This window comes from Miniopterus natalensis, chromosome 1 (assembly GCF_054644295.1).
Source record: "Miniopterus natalensis isolate mMinNat1 chromosome 1, mMinNat1.hap1, whole genome shotgun sequence".
Classification (NCBI taxonomy): domain Eukaryota; kingdom Metazoa; phylum Chordata; class Mammalia; order Chiroptera; family Miniopteridae; genus Miniopterus; species Miniopterus natalensis.
The window spans coordinates 75,494,825-75,505,873 of record NC_142081.1 but is presented as its reverse complement, the minus strand read 5'-3'; the positions used below and the strand labels follow the sequence as shown (position 1 = coordinate 75,505,873).

The window sequence follows — 11,049 nt, the reverse complement described above, 5'->3', positions numbered from 1 at the left end:
TTAACATCATTAAAATGTCCATACTGTACATTTATACCATGGAATACTATGCAGCTATAAAGAAGAAGGATCTCTAACCCTTTGAGACAGCATGGATGGACATGGAAATTATTATGCTAAGTGAAATAAGTCAGTTAGGGAAAGACAAATATCACATGATCTCACTTATTTGTGAAATTTAATTAATGGATGAACAAAATAGGTCCAGAGACATGGAAGCATGGAACAGAGTGACAGATCTCAGAGGAAAGGGGTGGGGGGCAGGAAGAGATTAACCAAAGAACTTATATGCATATATACATAGTCCATGGACACAGAAAATAGTATGGTGAAGGCCTGGGGTAGGGTGGGAGCTGGGTGGAGGGGTACATCAGGGGGAAAATAGGAGACATCTGTAATACTTTCAACAATGAAAATAAATTTTTTTAAATGTCCATGCTACCCAAAAAAATCTCTAGATTCAATGCATTGCCTATCCAACTACCAATGGTGTATTTCATAGAACTAAAACAAATAATCCAAAATTTTATATGGAACCAAAAAAGACCCCAAATAGCCACAGCAACCTTGAAAAAGAAGAACAAAGTTGGAGGTATCACTCTACCTGATATCAAACTATACTATAAGGCTATATAGTAATTAAACAGCATGATATGGCATAAAAACAGACACATAGATCAATAGAACAGAATAGGCATCCCAGAAAAAAAACCCACGCCTATATGATCATTGATATTTGACAGCGAAGGCAAACATACAATGGGGTAAAGACAGTCTATTCAATAAATGGTATTGGGAAAATTGGACAGATAGATGCAAAAAGAAAAATGAAACTAGACCACCTTCTTACACCATTTACAAGAATAAATTTAAAATAGATTAAAGACTTAAATGTAAGATTCAGAACCATAAAACTTTAGGAGAAAAGATATGCAGTAAAATCTTGGACATTTCTCTTAGTGATATTTTTTCTGATATATCTTCTCAGGCAAGAAAAAAACAAATGGTACTACATCAAACTAAAAAGTTTTTGCACAGCAAAGGATACCACCAACAAAATGAAAAGACAACCTACAGGATGGAAGATATTCACCAATGATACATTTTATAAGAGGTTAATACCCAAAATTTATAAAGAACTTGCACAACTCAACACCAAAAATGAAACAATCCAGTTAAAAAATAGGCAAAGGACTTGAATAGACACTTCTCCAAAAAAGACGCACAGATGGCCAGTAGACATATGAAAAGATTCTCAACATCACCAATCATCAGAGAACTGCAAGTTAAAACCACAATGAGATATCACCTCATACCTGTCAGAATAAATAAAAACAACAACAATTGTTGGCTAGGATGTGGAGAAAAGGGAAACCTTGTGCATTGTTGGTGGGAATGCAGATTGGTGCAGCCACTATGGAAAATAATACAGAGGTTCTTCAAAACATTTAAAACGGAACTGCCTTATAACCTATTGATTCCACTTCTAGGTATATATTTGAAAAAAACTCAAAATACTAATGCAAAAGAATATATGCACCCTATGTTCATTGCAGTGTTATATACAATAGCCAGGATATGGAAGCAACCCAAGCGTCCATCACTTTATCCATTTTAGCCAAGTGTTTTAAAAAAACTGTGGTACATTTATAATATTACAATGGAATATTACTTGGCCATAAAAAGAATGAAATCTTACCATATGCAACAGCATGGATGGACCTAGAGGGTATTGTGCTAAGTGAAATAAGCCAGAGAAAGACAAATATCATATGTGGAATACTTATTTGTGGAACCTAAAGAACAAAAAACAAGCAAACAAAGTTGAAACAGACTCATAGACACAGAGAACAGACTGATGGTTGCCAAAGAGGGGAAGGGTTGGGGAGCTGGGTGAACATGTGAAGGGATTAAGAAGTATAAATTGGTATTTATAAAATATTCATATGGATGTAAAGTACAGCATAGAAAATATAGTCAATAATATTGTAATAATGATGTATGGTGCCAGGTAGATACTGGAAATATCCGGGGGAGCACTTTGTGAAGTGTATAATTGTCTGACTGCTGTACTGTACAGCTGAAACTAATACAAAATAATATTAAATATAAACTGTAATAAAAAATAATTTATGGAAAAGAAAAAAATAATAAAATACTAAACAATTTTAAAACATGATAGGTGACTTGAAAAAAGTCAAAATTAGAAAATCTCAGAAATGTGGTGACAGAACTCATGCAAATTATGCAAAAAGAAAAAAATAATTTCAGAAATGATGAGTAAACTAGAAGGAACATAAGAGCAAATATATACATGTCTTAAGAGAAACAATGCATGCAAAAGAGAACCATCTTAAAAACTACAAAGAAATGCAGAAAGACTTCAAGAGAAAATGAGGAATATTAAAATATGCAAAAGAGCTCAAATATATTGATGAGTCCCCATACAAGAAAAGCCAAAGTGAGTGAACAGAACAAATACTAAAAACTGTAACTCGAGAAAAACTTTCTAAAATAGAAAACACATATTTTTGAAACTATGTACTGGAAAAACACTATGCACCTGAGAATATCAACTCAGAATGACCAATATGAGGCCATATTCAGAGGGGAGTGGAGGGGACCAGAAGAAAGAATTATTTGGACATCCAGAAAAAGAACATATGAATTACAAGGGAAAGAAAATTAGACCGATCTTAGTTTTTTTCCATATCATACATATGCAAGATACTCACAGAAAGTATGAACCAAGGACTGAATGTCCAGCAAAACTCATTTTCCAGTCTAAAGGGCACAGACAAACTTATCAACACGCAAGGACTCAAGAAATATTATTCCCAAGAACCTTTCCTGAGGAGCGAGATTTACTAGGGCGACACTGACATAATGTTGGTGGTGGACATTAAATGTATACTTTACTATGGAGCAAGGGATATGAAACAATGTAGACAAAATACAGCTATTAAAAATGGGGAAAGAACAGATGCAAAATAGATGCGAGCAGGTAGGTATGTGTCTACACATATGCATTTTTCCTAGATCTGTCCACTGAAAAGGCCTAGAAACAAAAACACACCCAGTAGCAATGAGCAACCCTAGCACCAAATATAGTTTTAAAACATAATTTCTCACTAAAAGGATCTGGGGCTTATTAGAGAAATGGTAGGTTCCAGGTTCTTGTATATGAAGTATACAAGATAAGCCTGGAACATCTTGTCACGCCAGCAAGCAGGGACACTATCGAAGACAGCTTGGGTCGTGCCAAAAGGACTTAGGAGCCACCTTGAAGAGGCTTCCACTGGCCAAAGATGTGATCATTTGAGTTTTAGTAATGATAATAAATGCAACATATTTAAACCTATAAATATTTTAAATCCATGAGTTCTTAAGTGATCTTTTTTATAAACGAATTGGTCACCTTTGAAGTATGACAGAAAAGTAATTCATGAGAATTAGTAAGTAAAGGGAAAGAATCAAACATTTATTCTTCTTCCTCTACATGAATTATACCATTGATTAGTAAGTAGTAAATGAAATATCTTTATAAATTTATTCCAACTAATAAACAAAAAGAAAAAATAGTGTGAGAATAGCATCATTTTGCAACTATAATGAATTAATAGATGTTGGCATTAAGCATCAAAGCTGTTCTTATCATAAACAAGAGAGAAGCCGATATCATGTGCCTCCTATGATCTTGCCAAACCACCTAGAATCTTGCCAAAGGGAGTAAACATTAATCCGATTCAGTATGTATCCAGTTGCCAATTTTCAGAAAATATAGGGGACAGGGGAATGTGTTGTACTGTGTCAAGAGACAGCAATCAGCAAAATCCAGATTTTGGGAAACTCTAAAGGTCAAACGGCCTGGATTCTTCCACATAAATTTTAAGAAAAAGAAAGGGATGTTGAAAGAGTCTGTAAGTTATAAGAGACTCAAAGGCACATAATAATGTTTTACCAGGTATCTGGGAAGCCCTTAGCCCAGTCAAACTGACACAAAAATTAACCATCACAATTTTTTAAATGAGCAAGACTCACCTATAGTGCTAAGGACGCACACAAGCAGGACAACACTATAAAAGTGCAGCAAAGTGATTATGAGAAAAGTTAGGATATGATCACTTTTGTGGGGAAGGTGGGACTTCTGGATGGGTGTATTAGTCAGGGTTCTGCAGAGAAGTAGAACCAATAGCTATGCATAGATTATACAAGAGATTTAGTATAGGAACTGGCTCACATGATCATGGGGGCTGCGAAGACCCACAATCTGCCATCTGCAGGCTGGAGGCCCAGGGAAACCATTGGTGTAATTCAGTCCAAGTCTGAAGGCCTGGGAATTGGGGGACCGATGGTGTAAGTCTTGGTGTGAGTCCAAACGCCGGAGAAACAGGAGCACTGATATCAGAGGGCAGGGGAAGATAGATGTCTCAGCTCCAGCAGGCAGGAAATTTGCCCTTCCTCTGCCTTTTGTTCTCTTCAGTTTCTGAAGGGGTTGGATGATGCTTACCCGCCAGGATCAGGGTGATCTTTCCTCGGCCTACTACTCAAATGCTCATCTCTTCTGAGGCACCCTCACAGACACGCCTAGGAATAATGTTTTACTAGGTGTCTGGGAAGCCCTTAGCCCAGTCAAACTGACACAAAAATTAACCATCATAATGGGTGAGAAAGTTCTATTTCTTGATTTGGCAGTGATTTCTAGAATGTTCAACTCAGAATAATTTGTTAAGTCATACAATTGTTTTGTGTTGTTTCTGTATCTGTGCTTTATTTTGTAATAATAATATTATGTTACTATAATAATATCCGACCGGAAAGTGCTCCCCAGCCCCTGCTGGTGGGAGAAGAGCTGGTGCTAGGTCAGGAGGCAGGAGCAGCTCCCCAGGAGACAATGTCATCTAACCAAGAAGCAGGATGGCCCTCAGGGTGCTGATGAACCCCCAGCACATTCTCTGAGTTTCCTCACCCAGTAGGAAAGATCGATGGATCCTCCTGAGAAAACTGTTAATTAATATACTGGATAATTACTATTTTTATGTCAGGAGATATGTAAAAAGTACTTTAACTCAGATAGGTCAGGGAAGCTCAAACTAATTTTGTAGACACCCTTTGAAGACAGTTGCAAGTAGAGGGGATTGGAAAGGAGATGCAAGACTTTCCGGAAAAAGCAGCAGGCCTTGTTCTCCATTGTCAAATCCTGTTTCATCTAGAGCAGTGATTTCCAACCTTTTCACCTCATAGCACATAAACTAATTACTAAAACTCTGCGGCACACCAAAAAATATAGTATATTTTTTGCCAATCTGACAAAGAAAAAATAGGTGTAATTCTGATTCATTCACACTGGATGATAGCTATTGTTGTACTGGCTGTTGTCATTTTTTTATTTGACAGTCTAAAAGAGGTCAGTGCCCCTGACTAAATAGTCCAGTATTGCATGTTTTACTTTTTTCATTACAATATGTTGGGTTAAATAAAATATCGTTTAAAACTAATGTCGCCCGTTTTTATTTGCTCTTGTTAACATGGCTATTAGAAAATTTTGAATTATCTGAGGCTGTCATTTGTGCCTTGAATTATATTTCTACTGGATGGTGCCCTTCTAAAGTATCCAGAGAGACACACCATTAAATAAGTAATTACCACAAAAGGAAATGAGAAGTTAGATAAGGAAACTATTAGATGCACAAGTAGCAGTAGCCTTGAGTCATGGTCAGAAAGTAAGATCTTTCTGGTGACCAGATTCACATCCAGGGAATTCCAGAGTTGAATGGCTACCTTGGCTGACTTAATAGGTTCTTCTTTTGCTATCCCAGGTATTGCATGTTTTAAAAGATCTTGCAGCACACTGGTTGGAAATAGCTGATCTAGAGCTGTGGCCTCCTCAACGAAGTGCACTGTGCTATAGCTATCTAATTCTTGATTATTTGATGGCTTTAAAAAATCTGTCAAATGGAAACATTTATCTGATTAAAAAGTAAGTTTCCCATCACAAAAACTTATTAGCCACTAGAATAGATAGATTACTAAAGGAAGTTCTGCTGTCCCCTTCCCATGAGAGCCTGAGGCGCTATCTTTTTGGAATCCCCTAGGTGCAGGTATATAAGGAGACAGGTTGGACGTGTGTGTGTCACCCAGGGAGGTTACGGCTGCACAGCTCCCTCGCTGTCCAGGGCGCAGAGGAGCCTGGCGTGCAGGACACAGACATGTGTCAGGAAGACTGAAGGTCAAATCCTGGCCATCGTCACTTACTAACTCCGTGACTTTAGACAAATTAATTAACCTCTCCAAATGTTTCTTTGATGTGAGGACCTGCGGAATGAGGGTAGGAGTCACAGCTATTTCATTAGGTTGCTGTGAAGCTGGAATACCTGACATCTACAAGAGCTCACTAGGTGTGAGCTCTTACCATCATCATTAACATCATCATCATCACCAGAAGGAGGGTTATTAAGAAGTAAATACTTTAGGCCAGTGGTTCTCAAAGTGTAGTCCCCAAACCAGCAGTATCTGCATCACCTGGGACTTCCTAGAAATGTCCCCTCCCCTCCAGTCTCCAAGCCCAGCTTCACTGAATCAGAACCTCTGGTGTAGGGCCCATCAATTTGTTTCAACAAACCATTCTGTCATTTCAGGCATGCTAGAGTTTGAAATCCGCCAATCTAATACCATCGTTTGTTAAAGCCTCTTGTAAACTTTCACAGGCAGAGAGTTAGGATTTTGCAGGTATGCTGCTAAAATTTTGCTTTTTTATTGACTGAGAACAAAGAGCTTGCAAGCTGGCCTTAATTCTACCAGCCAGTGATGCTGAAGAGAGACTCCCTGTCTGATGCCCCCCCAGCCTTGTAAGGGCATTGAAGGAAAGGCTGTGGTTTGTCATCGATGTGTTCTCTAGCATCTCACACCCTGTCTGACAGATTGTAGACACTTGATAAATATTCACTGTCTGAATAAGGCTAGAGATGATTATAGCATTCAACCAGCAGATAAATTCACATCTAAGGTAACTTAGGATTTTGTTTTTAAATGCTTGCTTTCTGAAACTCAGGGGACATTCATTTGCTTGGCTTAGTCAGCAACTTAAAAAACACATCCATTAAAATGTCTGGCTTGTGATTGAAATTGGAAAAAAGAATTAAGGGTGATTTTTAAACCTCAAATAACTAAATTCCCAATGAAATGAATTTGGGGCAGTACTCAGGTAGCCCTTGGGTTAAAGAGGCAACTGAAAGAAGACAAAAAGGCAGGAAGGATTTTAGTTCTCATTTAAATGCAATTCTGAGGCTGGATCTTGGAGAAAAAGAAAGGGAAATTACTTTCTCCCTCTATATATGCATACATATTGTAGTAGAAGCATATATGACTGTATCTAAAGCATGGTAAAAGCCAGATCCATCAAAAGAAGATAAATATACTGAATATAAATTATTAAGGACGAGAATTATAAAAATCTGTTTTAGGAAGATTTAAATAATTCTATATTTCAATTAATCTGCATATCTGATTGAACATATCCTCATTAAAGTTTTATTGTATTCAGAAAGCAGCGGTCATATTATCAAGTTGAAGTACCACATCTTCATATAGAAAAATGTGTTTTCCTTTAAGAATTAGTACATAAAACCACAACTGCAATTCCAGGAGGCATAGAAAAATTAAATGCAGTCTTGCACCCACCCCCACCTACAGACAGACTATAGAAAAATATTAAAGTAATAAAAAAGCGTCAGAGGTAGTAATGCCAGGATCATCCACATTAATTTGTTTCTTATACTTAGTCATCTATCAATGTAAATAGCTTTCTGTAAAAACGAATGGTTTCATCAATATTCTTAGCAAAACATATTTAGTTTCATCAATGTAAGATTTATTGCCACCAACCTTTGAAAATTTGGTCTCCTGGCCCAGGGACAACCACCTCTCCTGGAGATGTGACTCAAAATGAATGAAAAGCGTATATTATCTGGAGCAGTTCTATACCTTAGAGAAAACAAAAGAGAAAACTGGGTGACTGAGAGCAATTCCTTGGTGGCACTTGATAAAATAATGCAGAGTTAACTATGAATTAATAGGGATATTGGACCTACCGTTTTTAACTTTTGGCGTAGGAGTAATGGGAGACCCTCAGGCACTGAAGAACAGCATCCATTAACTTGTAAGTGGGCTGAGCAAGACAAGGGGCTCCCTAAGAGCTCGACTTACTCTCCAGGAGAACTTACTGACTCATCCACTCGTTCATTCCGTTAGTTCTCTGTAATTCTGTCACCTTTAGATGTACTTTAGAATTTAAAAATGACAATTGACACCCATTTTTCTATGCATTCTATTGACTCCTTTTTGGTGATTGCAAACTCTTCAAGGACTTCATTCTTGTAAGGCATTTAGAGGACCTTTCCCCACCCTTTAATACATCTGAAATTAATGAAAGTACTTTAAAATGTTCCTCTTTTAAAATTTCACAATGTTCTCTCTATTTTTCCACTGAAAAGGTTATTTATACCCCATAGCAGTGATGTTCACAATTGTGAGATAATGGGGGAAAAGCACAAATCCCCTTAAAGAGTCACATACCTACTGAATTTTTGTGTAGTAAAGGAGAAAATAATTTCCAGTACTTGAATTAGGGAATTTGGGAGCTGAAGGATGCAAAAGGTACCTGAGAAAGAACAAGATGCTTCAACCTCCACCAACGTGCAGCAGCTCTCAGCTCTCTTTGCAGCTCTCGCTCCTTCCTGAGCCCCAGGCTGGGCACAGAGCTGCCATCCTGACATCACTCTGATGGCACAGAGGTCTGCAAGGTTTGTTTCAAAGACTCGGCATTCAAGTGGGCATGCGTGCGTGCGTGTGCACATGCACACACACACTTGGCATCTGCCATCATGAATTCATGAAATAGCCTTTCAAGAGTAGGACTTTGTGTGGGAAATGAGCCAGGTTCTCAGGCTAGGGATAGACTTGGAGGGGTCTTAGCAGGTTTTCTCCCCCACCTGCTTCTGATGCTGCAACGTTGCAAATGGCAGCTGACAATTCCAGACCCTCCCAGATGCCTGCAGCACAGTTAGGAGCTGTCCTCTCTCCTCTCTCCCCTCGCGGGCTAACATTTGAAGGAGCAATTATATTACATGCTTAGGTGAACTGATGAATAAACAGGCCTGAGGTCTTTTTGAGGAACCATATTAAATAGTTTGGTAGAAGTTATGCTTTTTAACCAAACAATAAAACTGAGAGTTAGTAACTTTAGAGGTGTATTCTCCTCACTATTAGCTCACCATTGTCTGAGTCTCTTTACTTGGGATGAGCTTCAGACCATCAGCAGTTGGGCAATGATGACGAGAGATTACAGCAGAGACTGAGGGGGTGCTGATGCTGCCATGAGCTAGGGCCTGCCTCTGAAGTGTGTAAGGTATACCTGCTCTAACAAGGGCCTTTTCAGATACACATAATAAATCCCCTCTTGTTTAAATCACTGCAGTTAGGTGATCAGCATGGTTCCTTTTGTTTTAGCAACCTATAAGTTGAAGAGTGAATCACATGGCCTGGAGAAAAGAAAATGACTGAGGCCTAATAAAAACTCCTTGAGAAGTCACAGTGCTTATGCATGTTCCCCTGGCACCTGAGACTAACATGGCCAAAAGCACTTATCATTTCTCTTCTAAAACACCTTGCTTCCCCTCCTACTGCTATCTCTCCATGACTGGTACAATCTGCCCAACCACATCCAGATGCTATATCCTGCCATTTCTAAATCCTACTTGGGTTCACCATCCTGAGTTATTGGGTCAGATGTAAGAGTTGAAAGTGGGCATTTAGCCAGTGAGGCAAGCTGAAAGATGGAATGGACTATGACGGAGGGGGCAGGTGAAGTCAGGAAGCAGGTGGTAATGACCTCTGTCCTTCCAAGAGTAGACTAATCATTTCTGGCTTGGACCTGGTGGTCTGGAGGAAATCCAAACTGCATCTCCTATTCCACAGAGACGAGAACTTATTGAAATACTTTTTGTACAGACTCTTGGGACTCTAGTACACCAGAGGGTGTCAGGAGGTCCCCTTGGAGATTTGTAACTGCTATAAGCATTGGCTGGCTGCTGAGAGACTAGTAGTAAAAACCATAGCGTGTCATGTTAGATGTGGAGTCACCAAAGTCTCCAGGACTCTGCAGTTCTGAACAGCCATGTTATCTAGCTGAGCTACAGGTACAGGTACTGAATATAGGCCTCCTGAGCCACTGCCACCCCCTTCCACCCTGAGTAGAGCAGCTACCAGAACATGTGACCTTGAGGATCATGAAGATCAAAGCCAGCATGTCGAGTTCAAACTGAGCCACTGGTTAAAGAGACAAGGTGACAAATGGAAAATAGAGCATGGGAAAATGGGGTAAGGAATCAAGGCACCAGGAAAGTCAAAACTGAGAAGAGACAGAGTTGCTCTGAATGAATTCTGAAGACGAAGTGGAAATGCCTGTTGGGCTCTTTATCTGCTCCCAATATTCTTTTTTTCTTTTAACGCTTCATGAATATGCATGCCATCCCTGTGCAGGGGCCTTGCTAATCTTCTCTGTATTGTTCCAATTTTAGTCTATGTGCTGCTGAAGCGAGCACCCCAATATTTTTTTATGTGGGCAAGCCAAGATCATTTAAATGGTTCAGACAAATAAATGGAAGTATATACTATGTTCATGGATAGGAAGAATTAACATCATTAAAATGTCCCTACTTCCCAAAAAATCTACAGAGTCAATGCAATTCCTATCAAGATACTAATGGCGTATTTCACAGAACTAGAACCAATATTCCAGAAATTAAATGGAACCACAAAGAGCCCCAAACAGCCACAGCAATCATTAGAAAGAAGAACAAAATTGGAGGAATCACACTACCTGATATCAAACTATACTACAAAGCCGCTGTAATCAAAAGAGCAAGGTATGGGCATAAAAACAGACATATAGATCAATGGAACAGAAGAGAGAGCCCAGAAATAAACCCACATCTTTATGGTCAATTAATATTTGAAAAAGGAGGCAAAAACATACAATGGGGTAAAAAT

At 38.7% G+C, this 11,049-nt stretch overlaps 1 non-coding gene across 1 annotated transcript; it reads right to left on the bottom strand.

Annotated features, from left to right (window-relative positions):
* Positions 1-10,494: 10,494 nt before the first annotated feature.
* On the bottom strand, positions 10,495-10,601 carry LOC148094218 (U6 spliceosomal RNA). The gene has a single exon (XR_015716290.1). It is a non-coding gene; the product is annotated as a U6 spliceosomal RNA (small nuclear RNA).
* Positions 10,602-11,049: the final 448 nt, after the last annotated feature.